Source organism: Camelus bactrianus, chromosome 1, assembly GCF_048773025.1.
Source record: "Camelus bactrianus isolate YW-2024 breed Bactrian camel chromosome 1, ASM4877302v1, whole genome shotgun sequence".
Taxonomy (NCBI): Eukaryota; Metazoa; Chordata; class Mammalia; order Artiodactyla; family Camelidae; genus Camelus; species Camelus bactrianus.
The window spans coordinates 92,699,805-92,724,469 of record NC_133539.1 but is presented as its reverse complement, the minus strand read 5'-3'; the positions used below and the strand labels follow the sequence as shown (position 1 = coordinate 92,724,469).

Here is a 24,665-nt window from a genome sequence, read left to right as displayed (position 1 = left end):
CACCGGGAATTGCTCCACTGGACCTCTCCATCCTCAGTCTCCTAACTTTATCTCTTTACTGAAAGCATCCAGAGTGTCCTCACTTGTGATAGTGGTACTTGGGGACAGCGTTTTTCTCATATGAAATGAGTCCTTAAGGCTTGGACGTTAGAATCCTTTGAAGCTGTCTATCATAGGTATCATGATGTCATAAGCCCACCTTATTCTTGCATCTCCTCAGACATGCATCTCGTTTCATTTTTCATTCACTCATTTACTTCACTCCATTCAGAGTCTTCACTGCACTTTCCTCCAGAAAGTTCTCTGGTATCTCTGTCCCGCCCTATCTGTACTGGGGTCCTGGGTTATAGTGACCAGACGAGGCACTCAAGGTCTTCACTCTGTGCGTATTCCTCGATTCTCCTCAGATGTGGTGCTAACACGCCCACATTACAGAGCCATGGGTCTCTCCTTCTCTGCCCATTCCCACCACAAGCTCTCGCCTTCCTCCCCCGCTTCATCAATCCCATTGGCCAGCTCTCATCAGTTTACTCTTTTCCCGATCAATTTCCATTCCCATCTCATTATAAGTGGGGCAGCATCTCATTACAACACCCAGGTGGTGTCATCTCACAAAAGATGGGGGCAAGTTTGGAAGTTCAGCCCTCCTGTTGGGATTCCTAGATGACTCTACTCCATCCTAAACACACTAGAAGATTCTCTCTACTTAGTGATGGTGGGTGATTGTGAGTTCTAAGTGGATCTTCTCGTTCTTGGTATAGATCAGACTTTTCCAGGAACAGCATGGCCTGCAACAAAGGCACTGTACAGCTGGTGATTAGCAATTGCAGGATGGCACCTGGGAGTACCATCAGGTCATTGTGGAGTTTCTCATTTGAGTCTGACCCCACCCTAGCTCCTGGGGAAGACCCTGACCTACTCAATGCGGTGTTAGGGGGGTGGGCAGTGGCAACAGTAGGATCACACTTATCCACTCGGAGGCTTTCATTGCTCGAGGGAGCCTGGTTGAGACTCAGTGACTGGACAGAGTCCAACTGTCTTCTTTCTGTTCCTTCTTCAAAACCATTTCTTCTCCAAGAAACTTCCATTTCTGACTCTATGCTTACCAGTTCTTGGTTTCTGGCCTACACGGGTTTAATATTTTCCCTGTTGTGTCTCATGACCCCTTCAAATTGTTGGGTAACCCAAAACACATTCTCTTAAAAGATGGAAGATCAGGTTCAAGCAGCCAAATCTACAAATACATGTTTTAGAATTCATTGGTAGCCCTCTTCTTATCCAGTTATTTTGTATGATCACTAATCAGTCCTTGCTGTATTGGGTGCAGTATCTATTGTTTTGTTGAACTATTTAGTTAATTTCCTCCTGAACATGCACGGATTTCATTCTTTAATTCAAGAACTATTAATCAGTGCTGACCTGTGTTATACACTGTTCCAGGCATTGGGGACACAGACTGAGTTCCCTGCTTTCTTGAAGATTTTGTTCTAGTGGAGGTGAAGTAGATAATTAACTCAAGTGTGTAACATTTCAGGAAGGATAAGTCCTCTGTAGAAATACAAAACATGGAAGGAGGGTGAGTGTATGTGTCAGGGGACAATTAAAGTTTTAAATAGTGTAGCCAGGGAAGGCCTCACTGAGAAGATGGCATTTGAGTAAGTGTCTGAAGGAGGTGCAAAGGGCAATCATAAGGGCTTTTGGGGGAGGAGTACTCCAGATGGAGGGTACAGCACATGCAAAAGCCTAGAGTGAGAGTGTACAAGGGGGAAACATCACAGAATCCAGGGGGACAGGAAAGGAGTGAGTGATTGCTAGAATAGCAAGAAAAAAATGCCAAGAATGTAAAGGGAGATATTGCAAGTTCAGGAGGCTCCCAAGAACCTCCCCCCGCCTTGAGGTTCAGTGATTCACTAGAAGGACTCACAGAATTCGGCAAAGCTTCAGACTTGAAGTTTTTATAGTGAAAAAATACAGATTAGAATCAGGAATATGTGCCCAGGCTGGGGTCCTGAAGAACCGAACCTAGAGCTTCCAGTTGTCTCTTCAACAGAGTCACATGGAAACCACTTCTCTCCCAGCAACACTATGACAATGTGCATAGGATGTTGTCATTAGGGAAGCTTATCAGAGCCTTAGTGCCCAGAGTTCTCATTGGAGATTGGCCTCATGGACACACTGACCACCTGCTTGGTTGACCTTGGTCTCCAGCCTATATGGAGGTCAAGCTGATTCTGTGTGGCCCACGGCCCCCACTATAAAGCATACATTTAGCATAGACCATAAGGCATGGCCCAAGGCCTCCAGGTAGATAAACTCTCTCCTAGTGGGTAGAGCATTCTGAGGGTTTAGAGGTTACCTCTCAGGAGCTGGGGGCCAAGTGTCAAACCTTTCTTTGGTCAGTGTTAATAGTTTACTGCATAGAAGCCAAATCATGCAGGTCTTTGTCCGCCATTTATAAGACGTGGCTTCTAGTCTGAGAGAGATGGAAGACACTGGAGAGTTCTGAGCAGGAGAGTGACATGATTTGATTTGTTTTTAAATCAGACCATCATGGCATGAATACCGACATCATTCCAACAGCTAAGCTGGAAAATAGACTGAAAGGTAGAATTAGGGTGACTGATTAGGAAGTTCCTGTCATGCACCAGATAAGAGGGAATAATAGCTTGAACCAGGGTGCAAAAGGTGAGAAGTAATCTGATTTTGGATCGATTTTAAAAGTAGAGTTCAGAGCATTTGCAGATAAATTGGATGTAGCATGTGATAAAAGGAACAGTCAAAGATGACTCTAAGTTACTTGGCCTAAGCAACTGGGACAGTCAAGCTGCCATTCAGCAAGATAAGACTGCAGCAGACGATCTGGTGGGAGGAGCAGTAGAATTTGGTTTTTGGACACGTGAGGTCAAAATGCCTATCGGACAACAAAGGAAAAATGTCAAGTAGACAAGAGTCTGGAGTCCATGGGAGAGGTCTGGGCTGGAGATTTATATTTAAGATATAAAGATACACATCTTGAAGTCATCAGTCTATCAGGAGAGTGTCAAACCATGAGACTAGCAAGTAAGTGTAGGCAGAAAAGAGAAAAAGCCCAAACTGCCCCAGGCTCCCCAATGTCAGAGGCGGGACAGACAAGGCGGAATCAGCAGAGGAGACTGAGAGTGAACACTGAGAAAAGTAGGAGAAACCTGAGAGGGTGGCGTCAGGAGCCAACTGAAAGGGGCTGCGCCACGTTCAGGATCGCTGGCAGGCCAAGTACACGAGGGCTGAGACTGGACCACGGGACTTAGGAACGTGGAGGCCAGTGTCAACCTCAGCAAGAGCAGAGAGAGAGAGATACATATTGTATTTTATACACAGAGATATGCTTGATAGAAGAAAGCAAAGACCCATGTACATATTTATGAAAAATTTAAAAAGTCAATTCGGAACTCTTAATTAACAGAACTCTAACTACTACCCACTGAACAGCATCATGGGATTTCCTCCTACCTGCGACCATAGAGAAAAATATACAAAATCATAACTGAAAACTTAAACTGGCCCAACTTATAACCAGCACATAGAAGGAACTTCCAATAATAATTATGTTTATGAAGCTGGATTATTGAAAATAATACTCATGGACACATCTATGTTTGCCTCCTGAAACAGAGCTTCTCTGCTTCCTGAGTGAGGGCAGGAAGACATAGGGCCCTTACTCTGTTGTCTGCTTTCCTGACTTCAGTGCTTTCTTTGTTTCGACATCTGGAGATTTCCCTTTGTAGGCCTTAAACTTGCATTTAAATTTATTTTATTAAATTTTATTCAGCAATTCTTTTTGCTTGGAGTGTGTATGGACATTTGAGGGGCGGGGGGATGTTCCACATCAATTAAACCTTTCATATGGACCTGAAGTTCACTTCTAAAATCAAGGCAAATAGATATTATACTTAGCAATCAGAATGGACTCAATTAAAGAAAAAAAAAAAAACAGCAAAAAGAACAGAAGGGAAAAACAACCAAATATTAGGAGGAGTTATTTTTAGGTGGTAGGAATGGGGACGATTTTTCCCCTTCTTCTATTACTAATTTCCAAATGTGTGTGTATTACTATTATAAAAGGGAGGAAAATCATAATTAAAATCAGATTTTAAGAACTTAAGACATGCTTTTGAAGCTCTTTTTTGAGCTCCCTCAGATCTAAAACAAGTATTGAGATTCAGCTGTCTGATCCGTAGTGAGGCTTACAGATAAAGGCTCTTGTTCTGAATTTAACCTGGAGAAAAATGTGGGCCTTTATGAATATAAGAAATTGAAATACATTCTACCAAAACGCTTCCACTCTATAGATCACCGTGTGTAACAGCAGAACTGCCTCAAGCTGGCTTAAGTAATAAAGGAAACTTGCTGGCACGTGGAACTAAAATGTGCAGAGATAGGGAAACCTCAGGCAAGGGCAGAATCCAGGTGCGCATGCCGTGGACAGGGCCTAGTTCCTCCCTCTCTGCACCTGTGACTTTCTTTTTGGTAACGGCTCCATGCTTAGCCCTACAGTGGTGGGTCTGCGGCATCGTCCAGGTGGCTAACAGGAGCTCCTGTGCCTTCCAGAAGGAAGGCGTAAAGAAGGAGCCTTCTCTTCCTAGAAGTCCCATCTTTTCAGCGGTGCCCTGGTTTTGACTGGATGACCAGTCTTCCACTCTGGACCACTGCCTGGATTTGGGTGACGGGAGAAGCTTGCTGGCTTTTGTAGCTTCGTGCTCAGTCCCTGGCTGAGAATGGAGGGGCAGACAGTTCTTGATTTGAGAAAAGAGGAGTCAGTTGACCACACTCTCCAGTGATTATATCTGGAGGGAACAGCGGGGCAGTGAACTCCGGGTAGTAAGATTCCATCAGGTCAGTCTTCTGGAAATTGGGAGTGAGGCTGCTCCACCACGAGCCAGCTGTGTGCTGTCTCCACTCCTTGAGCTTTGGATCTGGTTCTTAGTTCTCCTCTAGCTCTAAAGCCCTCTTTTTATGTTTGGAGGGATATTTTCCTCTATTAGTCTACATCTCAAGTAGCTTGTTCTACTTAATCAATATAACTAAAATAAGTGGAAATCTCATTTAACTAAAGGTAAGAAGGAAAACACTGGCTTTAACTGTTATTTAATTTAGCATGGAAAGTAATGCATTTTTAATAAGGAACACATTAAAAACTCATAAAGTGGTTTATTTATAAGGTGGTTAGTCTCCCCCCGCCCAATTGCCCCAATAAATACAGTTAAGTTCCATCAACTATTCAGCAAGTGCAATTATACAAATGCCGTGTTTCATTTTGCATCTGACGACAGTAGTTTTCCTTTCCCACACACTGTGCAAAGAGTAAGTGCACAGAATTTTAGAATCTGAGGAGATATTGGGGATAATTTAGTATCTCACCCCCAAACCCTCCAGTAATTTGACAAGTAAGTCTTCTGTTGCCTGAAGAGGTTAAACAATCTGCTAATACTCACATAGATGGTTGGTAAGTTCTAGTTAAGAATTTTAACTGAAGGCTTTTTGATCCACCAGTTTACTCTTTGCCGCATAGAATTGTTCAAATCAACAAAGATTGATGGAGCGCTAGTTGTGCCCTGGGCAGTATGCCAGTCACTGAGCTCACAACAAGGAAAGACATGGTTCCTGGCTTCAGGCAACTCCAAGAACAGTCTAGTAGGGGAAAAAGTCATGTCAACCAGATAATTAGTCTGATATGACACATGCAGTACTGCTGTGTACAACATAATCATAATGTAGTAGAACAAGTGATGAATGCTCTCTTGAGAGTCAAGGATGACTTTGCAGAGCTGGTGATTCATGCACAGGGCTTTGTAGGATGAATAAGAGTTCAACAATTGGTTGGTCCAAGTCTGGGAGAGATTTTGACATGGAGGGAATGATATATTTAAAGACTCAGAAGCGATGGTTATAAAACAAGTTTTAGAGACACATCTAAATTGATTGCTGGTTGTAAGTCTTACTAAGTGCATGACCTAACAGTTTAACCTTTCTGCTCATTCACTTTTTCCATCAGTAAAATGCAAATAGCAATACCTATCCCATAGGGTTATGGAGAAAATGAAATAATGTTACAACTATAAAGCACATAACATAGGAGACACTCAGGAGCAGGTAGCTACCCTTCTCCACCTGCCTTCTCTCTCTCTTCCTCCTGTCCCTGCAAACCTTCTGGGAGAGGAGAGTGCTAGAAGAAGAGGGTAAGGAGCAGGGAAGAAAGCGATCAGGGGAGGAACTGGCCATGAAAACTGTTGAGGCACTCTTAGGTAAGAAGTAACAAGATCAAATTTGCATTCCAAAAAGCTATTTTTGGAAGAACTGTGCATAGGAAACTGATAGAAAGCCATTTTAATAATCTGGGAGAGAGGACTTGAAGGTACAGGTAACAGCACAGAATGGGAAGAACAAAGCTGGGTTGAGTGACATGGCGAGGTTCGGGGAGCAGGGTGTCTTCTGGTATAGCTTCTTTCACTGCATCCTGGTTTTCCTTTCCACGTGTCTGGAGGGCAAAGCGCTCAGTGGTCTAATTAGGCCCGGAGGTCTGGCAGTCAGCTCCAGGAAGGAGGTGGAAGGGGACCTCTGCTATGGCTCTCCTGTCTCTAAAGTGCTTCCACAGAATTGCTTACCTCATCTCCATTCTCACTCACAGGAAGAGAAATGTCAGAGAGCTGCTGCCCTTCTCCCTTGTCTGACTTTAAAGCACCTTCTTAAACTACTGCAGTCCTGAGGCAATTATCTCTTCACTACAATTTATTAACTCAGAGTAACCTCAAATGCATTACTTGTAAGCAGCTCAAGCCTTTCCTCTAAGGCTGGCCTGTGTCTGTTCTTTAGCAGGAATTGAGGGCTGGGGGGGGGGGGTGCAGGCTGGCGGGGGAGCGCTCACCAAATCTGTGGAATCAGCTGCATTACCTCCATCATCTGTCACCGACCTTCCACTTGCCATAAAAAAGCCTGGAGCCTTTCTACCTGTTTGTCTTTCACGTGTCGTATTTGTCTTAACAGCCCTTTTATTGATGACCAAACTGAAAGGTGGAATAATTAGTACTCACCCCCCCAAACCTCCTCCCTGACTCCCATCCCTGCTCCCCATGCCCCTCAGAGGACTGATACCATGAAAAAGAAGGTTGTTATCTGGCTTCCAACCTCCTAGCACGGGTGTGCCAGTCTCCGGTCAGAGGGAGGTGGTTTTTTCCCCCATAACTTCATTTCACGCTGACTTTAGATCTAACTACTATTTCACTTTTGCTCTTATTTCCTTTTAGAATATAGCCATCCATACATTTTGAAAATGTTTTCATTCTATCCACACATGAGTTTCTGCATGATCTCTGAAGGCTAGTCCACATACGCAAAGCATTGTGGCTTCACATTTTTCATAAAATGATTGATCTTTGCCTTAACTACCTACAAAATAGCTATATGTGTCAGCCCAGATAAAAATGAGTGAAGAATTATTGGCAAAGCATTTCTACTTTTATCTGTAAAAAATAACTGTGTGCTTTGACTGCCTATATGAAAAAGAAACTGCTAACATAGTTTACTTATACATGACACGGTTTTGAGTTTTTTGATTTAGATACTGAAAGCATCCTGAGAACTCACAGAGCCTCACAACAAACATTAGAACTGTGCTTGGATGCCTGATCTTCAGCACTGGGCACATAAAAGAAGCCTTTGGAAAACTCACATCTGAGTGCTTTCACCACTCAGAATCATAGAGTGGTTTTCTAAACATTGCTTGAGGCCAAACTGAATGGACTGTGTATTTAGGACATATTTATACGAGGTGCTTTTAGTAAAAAGGACAGAGTGTTATAGTCGCAGAAATACTACAGCTGTTTATTTTTGTGCAATATGTAAATCTGGTATTTCTTCCAGTTTTAGGCCTATCAATTATGCAACCAATCAGCTAATAATTTAGACCACCTGCTACATGCAAAATATTATGCTAGACACTTATAAGGCTAATAGGCTCTAAAAACAAAACCTCCTATCAGCTGCCGTTATCTCCCTCCTGCCCATCGTGGGAGGACTGTTGTCTTATTTTCATTGTATGTTCAGCTGAGTCTCCAGCAATTCAGAGTCAGGTTGAAGAGAATCACAGATGTTACTAAGATATGGAGTCTCTTATTAAAAAGGATAAGGTGGCTGCTAACATCCCTCATAGACATGTGGTGTCAGTGCAGTTTCTTCAGATCATTCTTGTTGCTGACTCAAAGTGGAGCTGTTTGCCCAGCAGCATCATGGCATCCTAGGTTAAAAAAACCCCACAGCTTGACCTTGGAACAGCTTGGGAGTCTGCCTACTCTGCTGGCTCCAAACGAATAAAACAACTCTTCATCTCCTTTATTTGATTAGCTTCTTCAAACTTAAACCAAAGGAAGCTAAGATCCTCACGGACACTTGTTTAGGACAGAAATAAGATCAGAAAAAAAATAAAGAAAATCATTCTACAAAGTCAGTTGTGGAATTCACAAAACTCAGATGCTCTGAAGTTAGTAGCTAACTGTAGAAGAATTATATTCAGGTAATTTAGAAAACTGCTTTCAACACTTTTAACACCGTCGACGTGGTTTTTTCAATAGTATTTGAAAACAGAAGTCATGCTATGCAATTCTATGTGGTAGCCATTCACCACATTATACATGGCTGTTACAGTTAACTAACATTAAACTAAATTCAGTTAAAATTAAAATCCAGTTCCTCAACGAGCATTAACATATTCAAGCACTTAATATTCACATGAGGTAACGGCTACTGTATTGGACAGTAAAGATACAGAACATCCCCATCATCCAATACAACAGCCCTGCGTTAAAATATCAACTCAAGGCAGGCATCTCAGACTCAAAATACTTCAGATTGTCTTTGCTTTTATGAATTCTTTTTTCAAGTTTCCAATGAACTATGTCATTTAAAAAAAATTTGTGGAGTCCCCTACCTTGAGCCAAGTCAAGTAGTGGGGGCTCTGGTTGACCACCATGTCAACCTCATGGGGAAAGTATAGGAATTATGATCATTAAGTATCAAGTGGGGTTGATCTAGTAACTTGTAAGTAAAACTCTGTTATGGAGAAGGTGTCAGAATGGGCCTCACCAAAAAGCATTTTGATTTATGTTACTCTATGTGTCCATCTATTTTTCAAGTCAGTGAGAAGCATTATTTGGCCTTGGTGATTAAATTACTACAATGAGCAGATTCCTGGCACCAGCTGAACCCTGAAATTAGGGAAAAAGAAACAGGAATTTTGTCCTTATTCTTGTCAGCTCAAATCCAGCCATAACTTTTTGCTGGTGGTACATTTAGATGAAGAAGTACTTTTAATTCAACCTTATCTTGTTATTTCACTACCCTTTTCCAGCAGTGACAAACTTTGTACAGAATTATAAATCAAGGCCAAATGTTGCATGAATGCTGTGGTTACAAAGATTCATTTAGTGTGCATACCGCCTTGCGATCTACAAGGTGATTCATCACTTGTGATCTTGTCCTCCCGCTGAGGGGTTGGAGGATGCATACTGATGTGTAAAAGTCATTGCTGGGTGTCTGGCCTGTAATGTCCTGCGTGTTATCCTAGATCTAACTGATTCTTAACCCACTGACTACCGGGAGGGCTGCCTTTCAGAATCAATTACCTAAATATGGTGAATTAATCTGGGAAAGCAATAAAATATGACATATGGCTTGCCCTACCTCCACTTTGGCTGTTGACAATTTGCCCAACACTATAGTTTAGATGTGACCTGATAAGAAATACAGAGAACATAAGATGAGTGCCCACCAAGAGAAGAGAGAGTTACACTCTTCAAATTGTGTTCACTTACAGTGTCCCATTCGAGCCTCACATCATTCTGTGCATGAGCAGGGAAGGTTTGGGTGTCACAAAAGGGGCAGCCCTCTTGAAAAGAACTGATCATTTTCCACCTATGTTCCTTTTCCTACCTGTGTTTCTCCCCATGTGCCTCTGTAATTATTTGTATATGAGACTGGATCTCTTACTAGATTTGAAGGTACCTGGAGTGGGGACCACGTTCATGTTCATCTTGTTTTCCTAGCATCCAGCATGATGCCTGGTGTATGAGTTGTTCATTTGTCCTGAAGAGGAAAGGGGAATGTAACACAAAAGATCTGAAAGCTGGGCTGCAAGCACAGACAGACGGGCAGGCTAGCCGGTCACGGGTGGACACAGATGTGTGATGCTCTGTGCGGGCAGCGGTGTGTGCAAGTAGCAGGCCTGCGCCAAAGGGCTTGCTCTGTGTCAGCCTGGAGGTTCAAGGATGAGACAGAGCTTAGGTGAGCAGTCCCCACACGCAATGCGACCTTGTGTCTCTCGTGTTGAGTGCACAGCCCTAACTCACAAAACCTAGTGTGAAGTTGACTGTTGACACACATCATAACTCCCTTACAGGTCTTATATGTTGCATTCAGCTTTCCTCTTCTGAGAAATTGTTTTGGTATATTTAATGTTTTCACTTATATTTATCTTTAACATTACTCTTTTTTTTTTGATGTGAAAGTAGATTTTATTGGTGGGCGTGAGTAGAAGGGTTCTTATGAGGGCAGGACTCACCATTTATCCAGAAGCCACAATTAGGGATGCATTTGATCCCTCAGCTCATCTGGGATGAGCCCCTTTTCTGCCACCATGTCCTCCAATTCTTCTACGCTAAACTTAGTGGATCCCCACTTCTTGGAGACGGGGACTTCCTGGTAGCCAGGGAACTTGGTCTTGGTGCGTGTAGGGCCTGAATCACATGCTCCTTGTTCTGCACCTTGGCATGGATGGACGTGATGACTTGGCCAACGTGGACACTGGCTGCCGTGTCCTGGGGCTTTCCAAAGTTACCCCGCATGCCTGTCTAGAGTCTGGGCTGGGGACAGCATGAGGTCAGACATGAATGTCCACTGGGAAGGCCCAGCTCCAAGGTCTCTTAGGGAAACCCATACAAGAACCAGGCTGCACACACGACCGAGGAGGCTGCTGTCTGCAGCCATGGCACAGTGGGCTCCATGGGGAGAAGTGCATGGTGGGCTTAATTGGCTGCAAACTAGCCTTCCTTTCATCTTTATATTTTACTCCCCTTTTGTGCTTCTGATTGCTCCTTGTTTTAGTTTTCACACGCAAATGGTCAGTTCCCACTTTTGAATACCGTTTCAAATCTTGTTGGACTGGGGGCTTGTTTACTGTGTACAAGGCCTTTTCTCCCCTCTGGATCACAGGTTGATTCCTGGAAGGGGGGTGAGGGAGTCCAGGGTTGTGCTCACGTGCTGAGGAAAGCCTGCTGTGATGCTGGAAACTGAGGTGTGGGAATTGCCCGGCTTCTGGCTGGAGCTTCCTTCCCTCCCTCATGTCTTCCCATGTGCAGATGTTCAGCGGCGAATAAGAGAAAGGACAGTGGCCTTACTTGAAGCAGAGGTGGTGTGCCAGCGTAAATTCAGATGTCATGAGAAAGTGTAATATGGCAAATAACATGCTGGGCTTTACTGTTAAGTGCAGTGTGAAAATCATTCTCACGTTGTGATGTGGGAAGCCATAGAAATGAGGTGACGCATTTTTTCCTGCCTTGTGGTCCTATTGACTGTGAAGGCCACACTCAGGGTCTAGTAGATATGAAGGCCCTTGAGGTTGTAGCCTCAATAGACAAGGGGGAGCAGAGGGTGCATCTGAAAACAGAGTAATGTAACATAAGAACCTATAAGAAATTGTGTAGTAGAACTAGAGGGGTGGTAACAGTAAGGTTGCAGAGTAACAGGTAATCCCCAAATAAATCATGTCAATATATTATTTTTATCACTGCATTAAAACAATTTTAAATTATGTGCATATAAGTAGGCAATAATATGGGGTATTTTAAAACAACCCTAATTAATGAAATTCAGTGAGATGCCTGGGCTTCTCCAGGGAAGATGGTTTTAAACCTGTTAAAAAGGCTTTCAAATCTCATCTATTAGCTACTTGCAAAGAGTTTCTTTGCTCTTGTGGTAACCTCACTGTTGCACAGACAACCTTTTCAACTAAATGAAGAGTTGAAATTGGCAGAGAGAATGTGTGCAGTGAATAAACAGGTCAGTCATTTTTATGACAAGATCTTTATTCCGTGTAAGCTTCTCTCTTCCAAATAAAGTCCTGCTAGAAGATTGGGCATTTTGCATACCTTCTTATGAAGACCTCTTAGGATTTATATGAACCAGTTTATATTTGCAGTGGTTTAGTTTGGCAGGACATTTGGGCGTTGTCAGGACACAGGCACTGCTTGGTTGTACTAGACTGTGCCTGCAGGGCAGTGTGACCAGCCCTGCCCCAGGCTGCCCAGGACCCTATTCTGACTGACAGAACAGAAATCTTGGGACCAGTGGCTGTGCCCATCCAGCCCCCCTTCTCTGGACTGCTCTCTCTGCATGGCCAGAACTCCCGAATCCCCTGCCTAAGGGGCCCGCACAGCCCCTTCTGTGGACTCTGCCCTGCAGGGTGGCCACAGCCCGGGCCAAGGGCGAGGGTGTGGACGAACAGGCTGGGCTGTCCACCTGGGCTGGGGCAGCTGCATGAGGGGGCATATGAAGCTCTTTACAGGGACCAAAGGAGTAGGGGGTGGAAAAGTGGGGAGCTTTCCATGAAGATTAGGCCTGAGCTTGTCCTGGACCCACGCCCACTAAAAGGAAGTGGCACCGTTGTCATTTGTTACGATCAAATCACTTTTGCAAGTTTCTGAAATGCCCTCTAAGAAGTAACAGTGCTACTGTTCTAAGTGAGAAGATTGATTATCTTTTCTAACAGATAAACTTTCTCTGCAAATGACATCAAACAAACCCCAGAGGTGTTTTGTGCTATAACAACATCAGTAGAATAAAAGTGTGTAATTTTCAAAAGTGCTAACTCTGAGAAAAAACTCATCAACATGTATAAGATCTGATGGTAAAAAACTTGGTAAAAAACAGCCAGTTTTTGACCAAATAGCTTTTTAATGGAAAGAAAAAAAAAAGTCAGTGTAGATTGGGATTATTAATGAAATTTTTATCATGTAAAATAATGCTGTGTGATGTACTCAGCCAAGAGTCACGAAAACTGCACTCAAGTTCCAGCATTTCTATGAAATAGCTGAATTATTTGGGCCTCGACCTCTTCGGGTCTCAGTGTTGACATCTGGTAAATGAGAGAGGTTGAACATGAGGCCGTCTAAGCTTTTGTCTGTATTTAAAATCCAGAATTTTTGCCGCAAGCTGTGTTCTCTCAGTTTGATATACGACATAGGATAATCATCAAACCAGACACCATCACTTGTAAGATGCACCATTAATCTGTGTACCATTAAAGAAAGAGACACATTGCCTATCGTAATTTTCAGACTACTGACTGTAAGAAGCATTCTAATTTAGCAATGTAAAAATACAAAAAGGGTATATTAAATCTCTAATATACAGTAAATCTTATTCATCTAAACATTCTTCACAGAGTCTTGCAGAGTACCTATCACATCTAGTCATTCATTTATTCATTTAATAAAAAACCATAAATTTAGGGCCTACCGTATTTCAGGCAATACAGCAGGCACGTGTCAACATGTACTGAATAGGAGAATTTTAGATGTATTTCATAACAGCAGCATCCACATGAAGCTAGTGATGCTGGTGAGAAATTAGCTCAGGAAAACAGCAAGATGTCCTCTTTTGAGGACAGCAAAATCACCAAAAACTTGATCTCTAGTGTGGACATTTGTACTAATAAACAGAAGGCAAGTAAACAAGAATTCCCGGATCAGTTTCTTAGTAATCAAGGTAACCTGGTTGCTCTTTCCACATGTCTATGAAAATCCTGCTGAAAGCAAGACTTCCTAATTCCATGACTCTCAAGTGCTCCTTCATCTGTCATTTCTTTTCCAGTAGAAATAAGGCAAGGAATGAGTGTTCTAAGAAACACTTCTATACTGTATCATATAAAACAATTTTACGTGACTTATTATCATGCTGCATTGTTAGACTGACTTATATACACTTAAATCTTTATATATCCACTGTGTCTAATAGTAGCCCAAGCACAGATAAGCCCTTAAAGGTAATATTTTGTAAGGAATGACACTTCCCTAGTGGGATCATTCTCAGAGTCAGAATCTTGAGTGCACCAGACAAGCGACAAGGTTCATTCAGCCCCAATATCTTCATCAAGAGGGGTTGTCCTGGGACCTTAGGAAGATGGAAAACTAATTAGTTGAAAATGCTTGGACCCCACTGTATACAATGATAACCATATGCAGTGATTTTAAGCCTCATTATATACAATAATCAATGATGTTCTATCCGTCATCAAGAAGAAACTGGCAAAACCTTGCAGCCAGAAATGAGTGAGAACAGTTTCTGTTCTTATTCTGTTTGAATTCCCTTCTTGAGCTGTTCTTGCCACATGGGATATTTGACTATTTCTAATTGGCCTTTGCTTTCAGTCTCTGTTCAAAGTTTGTTTGAAGCACAATATATTCTCATTAACCTCGTTTCCAAAGGGGCCCCTTTTCCAGCTCATGCCTAGAATGGCTTCTCTCTGGGTTCACAGGCTTTGGCTTCCTGTTTCTCTTGGTTCTGAGCACACTGTGTTTTCTGATCAGTTAAATCTCTTCTCCAAACTGAGGTGAAGAGAGGAATCCCACATTCTGCTCTCTGGAGGTAAACTGGGCAAAACACAGCTGTGAGGACACTTCCTGAGTCACGATTCAAAGGTTACTGCAGGCAGGACGCTCAAGAGTTTCTGTGCTTACCTAGCTATGCTGTCTTTACCTTTGTGTGAGCTATACAAGGATAAAATTTTATCATTGAATATGTTGCTTAGGGCCATTTCTATCAAATCTGAGCATCAGCTCATGGTCAGAAACTTAACCCACACAGACACACATACACACTTAAATCAGTTTCCACTTATATCATCTCGACCTGTGATACCCTTTCCAGAAATATCATTGTAAGAGTAAGAATGATCTATATTGGTTTCTCTCCTCTATAAATGTCATTGAGCAATAGCTTTCCTGAGGAATCCTAATCCATATGACTATATTTTAGATATGAATTTCTCCCCAGTGGTCCTTTGGCTATGGAGAAATTAGCACGGACTATAAAACAGAGTGCTTGAAAGAGTCTCCTTGAAGGAAATGGGGAAGCAAGAGGGAGAGAGATTTATACTTTTCATTTAATGGCAACACTTATTTTATGCAGTTTTATATTATTAGGCCCATTAAAGGACAAGAATGTGAAATATGTCCACCCTGAAGACAATTCTTCATGTTTGCCTGACATTTTCTGCTTTGAATAAACCAGTCACAAGGAAGAGTCCCGTGTGTATGTACTCCAGTGCTCTGAGTGTTTATCTCAAGAACTCCCCGTTTTCCCCACAGCCCCCAAAGAGCTGAAACTGTGCGGTCCCGCAAGCGTTAAGTACATAACCAGTGTCCTCTCGTGACAGTCTGTTTCTGAAAATTCCCTTTGAAATCAAAGACAAAAAAGCCCAACCTATTGGTGGGTTCCAACTTGTAAGCTTCCCTCACAAACCACAGACCCCAGTCTTTGTATTTATTCAGTCTGACCAAGTCTCAGGAGATTTCTGGGAGTAGAATGTATCTGAGAATGTGAGTGTGTGCCAGGCATGGAGGTTCTATAATGAGAAATCTCATCACAAACATTTTTTTAATGCACTTCAGCTTAACCTAGACACAGTAGACTGGGTTTTGTATTCCTTGGCAATATGCCCGGTACGTATAACTTAAATACATGCACACACATATATAAATATAAGATACATGTATTTATTCAGGATTCAAAAGAATTTTGAGAAAAATCCTTGAACTAGGAACACAAAGAGCATTTGATGCCGAGCGGATTCACACGTAAATCTGGTGATTCTCTTTCTATCTGTATTCATCAGAAGTTGTTATTAAAGTAGGTGCTGTGAGCAAACACACTCTAAGTCCCTCTGGTGGGGTGTGACAGGCAGAGGGACAGTGGAGTTTCATAACAGAATTTTTAAGTATTGCCCTGTTGTACTTAAAATGATATCCTTTAAAGGGGAATTAAGGATGGTGGCATGGTTGGTCACTTATATCTAAGCAATTGTCAGTGGAAGTGGTCACTGAGGGAAGATAGAGGCTTTTCTAGGTAAACTGAGGCAGACATCATAAGGTCATATAGGAAGACAAGACTATAGGAGATGAGACTGTCATGTCAAAGGACTGAGGTAGGGTCTGGTAATCCTCAGGGCACTATCAGAGGCTGGGAAGACTCTCTGAGCCTGGGTTTAATGAGCCATAGAAAGAGCTGAGGCCATCTGGTGCCTTTCAAGATAGGTAGGTTCCAGCCTGTCTCTGCAGCCCTGCACGACTTCACCAACACCTCTGGATAGAAAGGTTTGTGCTGGGGAAAGACACATCAGGAGCACCTGACAAGTGTTGTCTAGCAAAGGATCCTTCTCTGAAGGGAAAGAAAAGCCTAGAAGAAGGTCTGAATGTCAGCTGCCTCGACCCACTGCTGTCAACTTCTAAGAGGGGCAATGGACCTGGTTACAAGACCCTGCCACGAAATCTGTCCGGTAGAAATAGACCCAGCACTTTTCTCACAGCACATCTAGGATGTCTTAAGAAGTACACACCTGACTTCATTGTGGGAGGCAATGGAACTGTTACCAAGACAGCTGATGAGTTGGCCAAAGTGTTTTCAAGATGAAAGAATAATGGGAGATGTAGCAAGGCAATGGGGAGTGGATGAGGAAAAAAAAGGAAGAAAAAATGTATCCTCTGGAAGTGAGACTCTTCCTAATTTTAACTAATTAATTAAAAATGTTAAATGTACCAGAAATGAGTGGTGAACTATTTGGGTAATAAGAACAATCATTCAGTGGTGGTAAGAAAAAAAATGGCATAGTCCCTTTGGGTTTTATTTCCAACATTACTGTCAACTGTCTGTGAGACTGAGTCTCTTGACCTCTCTAGGGACCTCAGTTTCTCCATCTTTCAATGAGAGCATTAACTCAAAACTCTCCTCCAGCGTTAACAGTCTGTGTAACTGACAAAAGTGCAACAGGGTGTATGTGATGGTTAATTTTACGCGTCATCTTGATCTGGTCAAAGAATGCCCAGAGATTAGGTTAAACATTATTTCTGGGTGTGTCTGTGAGCGTGTTTCCAGAGGAGATTAGCATTTGAACTGGTGGACTGAGTAAAGCAGATTGCCCTCCCCAAAGTGAGTCAGCATGCGGGCAGTTGAGGGCTTGAATAGAACAAAAAGACAGGGGGAGGGGCGATTTGCTGTCTGCCTGACTGCTGGAACTGAGACAACCGTCTTCTCCTGTCCTCAGGCTGGGACTTACACCAAGGGCTCTCCTGCTCCTCAGGCCTTTGGACTTGGACTAGAAGTGTAGCTCGAGTGCTCCTGGGTCCCCAGCTGTCAGGTGACAGACTGTGAAACTTCTCAGCCTCCATAATTACATGAACCAATTCCTTATAATAAATCTCTTTATATATATCTATATCTTTATATATGTGTGTTTGTTCTTCCCCACTACATGTATATGTATACACACACACACACACATACACACACATACGCAGATCTCCTGTTCTGTTTCTCTTGAGAACCTAACACATTGTCCATTTGGGAACAAAGATATTGCTCACATCTAGTGTCCTTGTCTCCAATTCACTGAACATAATTTTAGGAATTAAACACTTGGTATCTTCTATCTTTGCTCCCTTCAAGGTGATTTTTAGTGGATTGTTCCCAGGCAAGAATTAGCAACATGATGTCACTGGCCATGCATTACAGGCAGGGCTTATAAGGGGGAGCTGCTTTTTGCCTCCAGTTCCTTGACGAGAATTCAGCAGGAGGAGCTCTTTAGCTGTGCAAACAGCTGTCGGAGGGGTAACCTGTCAGCAGGATCTATGGCACTCAAGAAAATAAAATTTTCCCGGCAGAAAGTGACCTGCTTCATAAGAAATGGGATGGGTCCTCCCTGACACCCTGATTGTTTCAGCATACAGTCAAAGTATCAACATACAGTATCAGCATATAGTCAAGGAAGCCAAGAACCCGCGTATCTGTTAGATCTTTCTTTAGGTCTGTTTACAGGTGGCTAACTGCCCCTAAATGTCAGGTGGGGCTGGAGGAGCTGATACTTAGCAAATGTGGTTGCTTCCACTGGCTCTCTTGGTCTCACAGCCCAGTGAGAGCTGAAGGCATGAAGCCACTGGTGCAGGCATGCAAAGAGGCAGTGGGAAGTCATGTGGCTTGGGCTGCCACTGAGGGGGCATCTTCAGTGAGCTCTCATTTCTAGAATACATGCCAGCTTCTAGTTAACTCCACCAGATGCTAGTGGAATCCTTCAGGGCAAAATGATGCTTTTCTGGCTGTCATGTGATTTATTTATTTTTTCACTTACCTATTTATTTGTTTGATGGAGGATGCCGCAGGGCTTAGAGTGGTTTGAATCATATGATCAGTTTGCTCATGAGGCTTCTGATCTTTGGCAGTGAGTTTGGATCTATATCCTGCAGGGCTGTCATTAAAGGAAAACAGGGATGCTTTGGGCTCTTGAGACGCACCTGTCTCTTATTTGCATGCCCCTTGCTCTGTCAGGCTGTTTCCATTTCTCTGGACTTGTGGCCCCTGTAGTCCCATTGCCTCCTCCCCACCCTGCAAATCTGCTGGCAGCTCCTCCACAAGCACTGTGGAAACAATATGATGACTTCATCTCCACTGTGTGTGATAATGGCTTGTCTTAATTCTCCAGGGGCATCTGTATCCGAGTGGGGAAAAAAGCCATTAATGCACAGGGAGAATCCAGGCAAAAGTCTTGGTGTATGCTGAGGGGCTTTTACAGAGTGGGGCTTATACTGCATTTTTCAAATGATGGAAGGGTTCTAACCCCCAGTCAAACATGGCTGGTCCTGTGTCACTCTATCTAGACATTTCATACTTGCCTGGGGAATAGTCAATGCAAATTTGAACTTATGATTCTTAAATTTTGGGGACAGTGGATTTTTCTGAGAATCTGTTAAGAGCCATAGACCCTATGCCCAGTTAAATGTATATATTCACATATATTCAAATTTTATATACAACTTTAGGAGGGTCACCAGACTTCTTAGAGGTCAACGTGGGATTGCAGGGTTAGAGAAAAATTGGTATCTGGAGTAAACAGACCTGGATTTGAGGTTCCACAGTGATCTTGGGCAAGTCTCTCATGTTCCTGTGGACTATGTCAGTATCTTGGATGTTACCAGTGGTTCTCAACTAGGGACAGTGCTGCAGGAATGTTTCACTCCTCACACCATCCAGAACATGTCTGAACCAGGGCACAGGCAAATGTTTTGAAAAATATCCCCAAGTGAGCTGATAAGCCCCCAAGGATTTGAGAACCACGAGCAAGGAGACCTCTAAGATGACCTCTGGCTCCAGTGTTGTATGACTTTGAGGTTTTGCTCCAGAAATTCCACTCCACAAAGTTGAGGGAATACTCTGCCAAGAACTAGTCAGGAGAAGAGGAGGGGTAGTGGGACAGAGAGGGCCAGATGCTAGGCTTTCCCTTTCTTACAATTTTGTCCCATTGTTCCATGGAAGAAATTGGTAGGAAGGGAGCAGGACCCTTCTAGAATTCTCTTTTCCTTGAAAGCCCATTGAATTGGGAGATTTGTCCATTTAATCTTGAGAGGTTAGAGAATCTAGTATATCTTTATATTTTGAAAGCCTATGTACTTGGCATATTATAGATGTAGAATAAATGTTTTTGGATGAAATAAATTTATTTCTCATTTGTTACTTTTTAAAGCAGATAATGTGATGAATTCCTGCTGTCCCATTCTGGTTGAGAATCACCAATATTGTGTAAGGTTTTATTTTACTGAAGTCATTGAAATATATATTAATTTACTGATTAGTTGAAATTCAAGGAATATTTACTAAGTTCTAATTATGTGCTTGACTCGGTAGTTTTCAAAATAGTGGAGATTTGAGAGGAGAGTTTATTGTCCTGTGCTAATATCAAAACCCATATGTAAGTACTAACTAATGAAAAAAGTTATTGTCCACTTATGTTTTCCCTCCCTATTCCAGGAAGAGTATATGTAAACCTTATAAAATAAAAATAAGCTATTTATGTCTTTTATTATTCCCTGGTTTGGATCCCCCCCACCCTTCCCCAGCTAAGTTGGGTGAATGCTTCTGTGGTTTCATGCTGAGGGGCCCCATCACATGTGAGTGTTTTAGGTTAAGGGCACAGCCCGTTTTGAGCTCTCTAAGTAGGCACATGTCATACAACTAAGCAAGTGTCACCAAGAGATTTATCTCTCAGTCCACCCTTGCATGAAATAATGATAATATAAAGTTCTGGTTGCTAGAAGAGGCGGGTAACCACAGACACCAAAGGCGTCAGTAGAAGAGATTAAATGCGGTGAGATTACATACTGCTTTGTCGGTGCTCCAGCTCAGAACTAGTTTCATTTAGGAGAAGATTAAATTGCTTCAAATACTGAAGTCCTCCCTTAGAAACTATAATTGTGTGTAATAAAAGAATACTTTCCCTTCATGAGAGTAGTTGTATTTTTTATGTACATCCTCCTGGTAAAAGTAATAATAATAAAAATACTATTTATTGGATATTCTCTGTGTAGTAGGCTCTGCGTTCGATACTTCACTATCGATTTACTGTACTACTTGACATATACTGAATGCAGACTGTTTCAGGCACCCGAGTCATCAGCCCTATTAGCTTGGAACTATTATCATCATCTTCTTCCTTTTATAGTTGGGAAAATTTAGGCTTGGAGGGATTGAGTAGCATGTCAGAGGTCACTCAGCTGATAGATGGTAGAAAGCTGGGATTCCAGGCAAGTTCTCTAGTCTTAATTTCTAATTCATTCTTCACAGCAATCCTATAAAGCAGTTCTGGACATTTCCATTTCACAGAGAAGGAAACAGCTGGAGAGGTGAACTACTCTGATGATGGTCGCACAGCCAGTGAATGGCAGAGCGAAGAGCAGAACCAGGTTAGCCTGACTCCTAAACCAGTGCTTGGTCCACCCCCGCGCTGACTAGCCGTGGCCTTACAGCAGGTTGCAGTGTAAAACGGGAGGAACTTACCTATCGACACTTTTAAAACAATAGACATTTATCTTGGTTTACCTATTAATTTTCTGTCCTTGGATATTCAGTGTCAGAGGAAAATGCTTGGTACCTGGAGAGTTACTAGAAAATGTATGAAAATGTATGTATTTTTGTTACTGCTTACAAATGACTCATCTTGTTCCTTTTTTTGAATGCAGTAGTACTTAAATGAATTATTCTGCAATAAAATTCCTTTAAATACCACCCAGTAAGTGCTTTTTGAATACTTGCCTTGTGCAAGGCTCTGAGTTAGGCACAATGATGCCTTAGAGATGAATCAATCAATCAAGAAGTAGGAAAGAACAGAGAAGCCAAGCCAGAAAGAACAGAGATGGGAGGCAGGGAGGCCTTCTAGGAAGCTCACCCAGAAGTCTGGTCCTGGAGAGATGAGGGTGGAAACAAGGGAGCTCCTCAGGGTGGAGGGTACGTAAAGAACAGTTGAATCAGAGGAACAGCACAGAGGCTTAACTCACTACATTCTGTACCTGATTGACTGTGGGAGCTGGCACGGTGGGACGAGTCAAAGGTGGCTCCAAGGCTGGAGGAGTCACAGAATGTTCTTGTCATTAACTGGAAGGGGAGGGGAGTGAGGTTGGAGTCAGGGCATTCTATTTGGGAGCGAGAAAGTTGAACTAAATTTGCCACGAAAGTTTGATGTTCAGTGGAAAGGAATTTGAAAACATGGATCTAGAATTTGGGGGAGAGGTAGCCATATAGGAAAGATTATTAAATGATGTGAACTGTTTTACTAGGAAAGAGATTAGAGAGTTACACACTGCAGTGTTAGTAATGATTGTGGGGAGGGGATGGTAGTCCTTTTGTAGTCCTTCTTTTTACTTTTTCGGTATTCAGAGCGTTTCCCATGAGCCATGTGATTAGCAGTATTACTGGGAGGTAGTCTTTCCTTCCAGCCTCTCACCTCCTTCCGTTCTTGTTTCCAGCCTCCGTCACTCCAAAACACTGGGGATGTGCGCTTTTCTCAAGAGCCACAAGAGAGGTTTCAGGCCTTGTTTTGACCTGGCCATCTCTTTGGTGCACCTCTTTTACTTTTAGGACATTGCTTTCCTGACTCATCTCAGTACCTTTGGCTCCCTCTTTGAATTCTGTCTGACGAGTCCTGTTTCATTACTGACCCTCTAACACTGGTACTCCTCAGAGCCCCATGCTCACTGGCTCCCTTCATAATTCCCTGTGAGCCACCTCATCCACACCCTTGGTAGGTGAACTGCTACCTGTAACTCATAGCTCTGAAATAGTTTTCTCTTGTCCACTTGTCTCTTCTGACAGCCAGACCATTATTATTGTTGTTGTTGTTGTTATTATTATTATTATTTGCAGATTGGGTATTTCTACCTGAATGACCCACAGTCATTTCAACTAAGCATGTCCAAAATGAAATTAATTATTCTGTTACCTCTGCACCCCCAGTCTTCTTGAACATCACCCCTCCTCATGCCTATTTGTTGAGAAAAAATGCCATGAAGTACATCACTAGGTCAGAATCTTGGGCATCCTGTAGGCCTCACACTTCATGCCAGTCCCTGCCCCATGGGCACCCAGTAAGTTACTAAGTCCCATCTATTCTATTTCCTAATGATCTTTCAAATCTAGGTTCACCCTGATTGCTTCTTGCCTTAATCACCGCAAAGTCTGATCTGTCTCCCTCATTTTACCCCATCATCCATAGTGAAGCCAGTGATTTCAAACACCAATCAAATCACATCACTCCTCCACTTAAAATCCATCAGTGGCTTCCTTGGCTTACAGATTCAAGCCCAGATTCTTTTTCTCCCTACTTTTATTAAGATATACAGTGTTTATAAGTTTATATCAATTATAAGTTTAAACTGTACAGCATAATGATTTGACTTAACATACATTATGAAATGATTACCACAATAAATTTAGTGAACACCCATCATCTCATACTGATTTTTTAAAAAAAGGCTTTTTGCCTTTGTGATGAAAACTCTTAGGTCTACTCTCTTAATTAGCAAATATACCATATAGCGGTGTTAACTATAGTTACCATATTGTACTTTACATCCCTAGTACTTTTTTATCTTGTAACTGGGAGTTTGTATCTTTTGACCATCTTCCTCCAACTCTCCCTTCCCCACAAGTCTAGGCTTACAGGGTGGATTCCCTTTCATTGGTCCCCACCTTGCGGCTTAAGTTCTCATCAGTTTCACTCCCTCCCACTTCTCCCACTCGTGCTGAACCACATGACGCTTCTCAAACACACCGTTCATTCTCTTATTCTCTGTCCTTTCTCACATTGTTCCCTCTGAGAGAGCTGCTCCCATCCTCGGCTGAGTTTCTATGAATATTTCAGCTTCTCCAGGGAATTAATTACTTGGACAAGTCTTCCTGATTTCCCTAGATACATATATGTTCAGGGTGTTACTGAGTCCACCTTTCATGGCTTGTTTCATTGCAGTTTTTCAAAATAACCATTATAATTCTAGAAAGTTAGGAAAACGTAGAAAAATAAAAATCATTCACCCCAAAATTGCTTACTCATAGCATTTTAGTGGATTTCCTTTTAGTATTTTTTACTATAACTATTTGCAAATCTTAAATCAATATTGTACTGTGTATATTATTCTGTAATCTCTATTCAAGGAAATTCTTCTTACTATTGAATATTCTTTCAAGGCTTGACTTTGTTTAAATGATTTATTCTTACCTTCCATTTTTGAAAAATACATGATCATGGTAAATAAAATTTAAAACAATACAGAAATGTATAATTTTTAAAAGTCCTTCATAATCTGGTTATAATTTTTAAATTCTCTTTGCTATATTCTTTCAGACTTTTTTCTATGCTTCTACTAACTTAAATACACTTTTAAAATTTTGCATTCATGGAATAAGATGCTTCACGCTGTTCTAAAATTTTCTTTTTTAAAAAATATTTAACAGTATGTTTAAAAATGTAAAAACAAACTTTAATGATGCCTCGATTGTAATCATCATTTTGTGTTTTTCTCTTTTGCTACAATCTGAGGCCCTGGAAGACAAGCTTTTTTCTTGTAGGTGGACTTATTTTATTATTTTCAGAGTGATTTGGGAGAATACCAGGCAGAAAGTATGACCACTTCTCTCCAGAGAACTCCGGGCCAGTGAGGGGAGGATGGGTCCACGTGAACATCGTGACTGGCCAGGCTTTGGCAGATGGAGGTCTCTGCCGCCTGTGGCTGGGGCTGGCTGAGTGGGCCCCTTGGCCCTGGAACTTGCCCTGCCCTGGGGCAGGAATTCCAGGATGTACTTCTCTTGCTCTCCAAAAGTGTTGGGAGTACTTTTGTGCATGTTGAATGATCACTTTGTCCGTTTACCTGACACATTCTCAGCCTCTTTTCTGACTAGGAACTGTGGCTGGTAACCTTTGGGCAGGAGTAGAATCGGAGCTCAGCTGATGGGGTCACAGGGCTAAGGGGTCAAAAGTGATCTGAATTCCTGTGTAGTCCAGTTAACTTGATGCACCATGAGAGCTACCCTCCTCAAATGCAGGCAGC

General features: G+C 42.3%; 1 protein-coding gene and 1 non-coding gene across 3 annotated transcripts in view; one reads left to right on the top strand and one right to left on the bottom strand.

Moving 5' to 3' along the window:
* The window catches only part of KCNAB1 (potassium voltage-gated channel subfamily A regulatory beta subunit 1), a 344,031-nt gene that overhangs the window by 34,016 nt on the left and 285,350 nt on the right, over positions 1 to 24,665 (top strand). The gene's annotated exons all lie outside the window — the stretch shown is intronic.
* On the bottom strand, positions 10,932 to 11,065 carry LOC123616035 (small nucleolar RNA SNORA70). Its single transcript, XR_006723898.1, has one exon. It is a non-coding gene; the product is annotated as a small nucleolar RNA SNORA70 (small nucleolar RNA).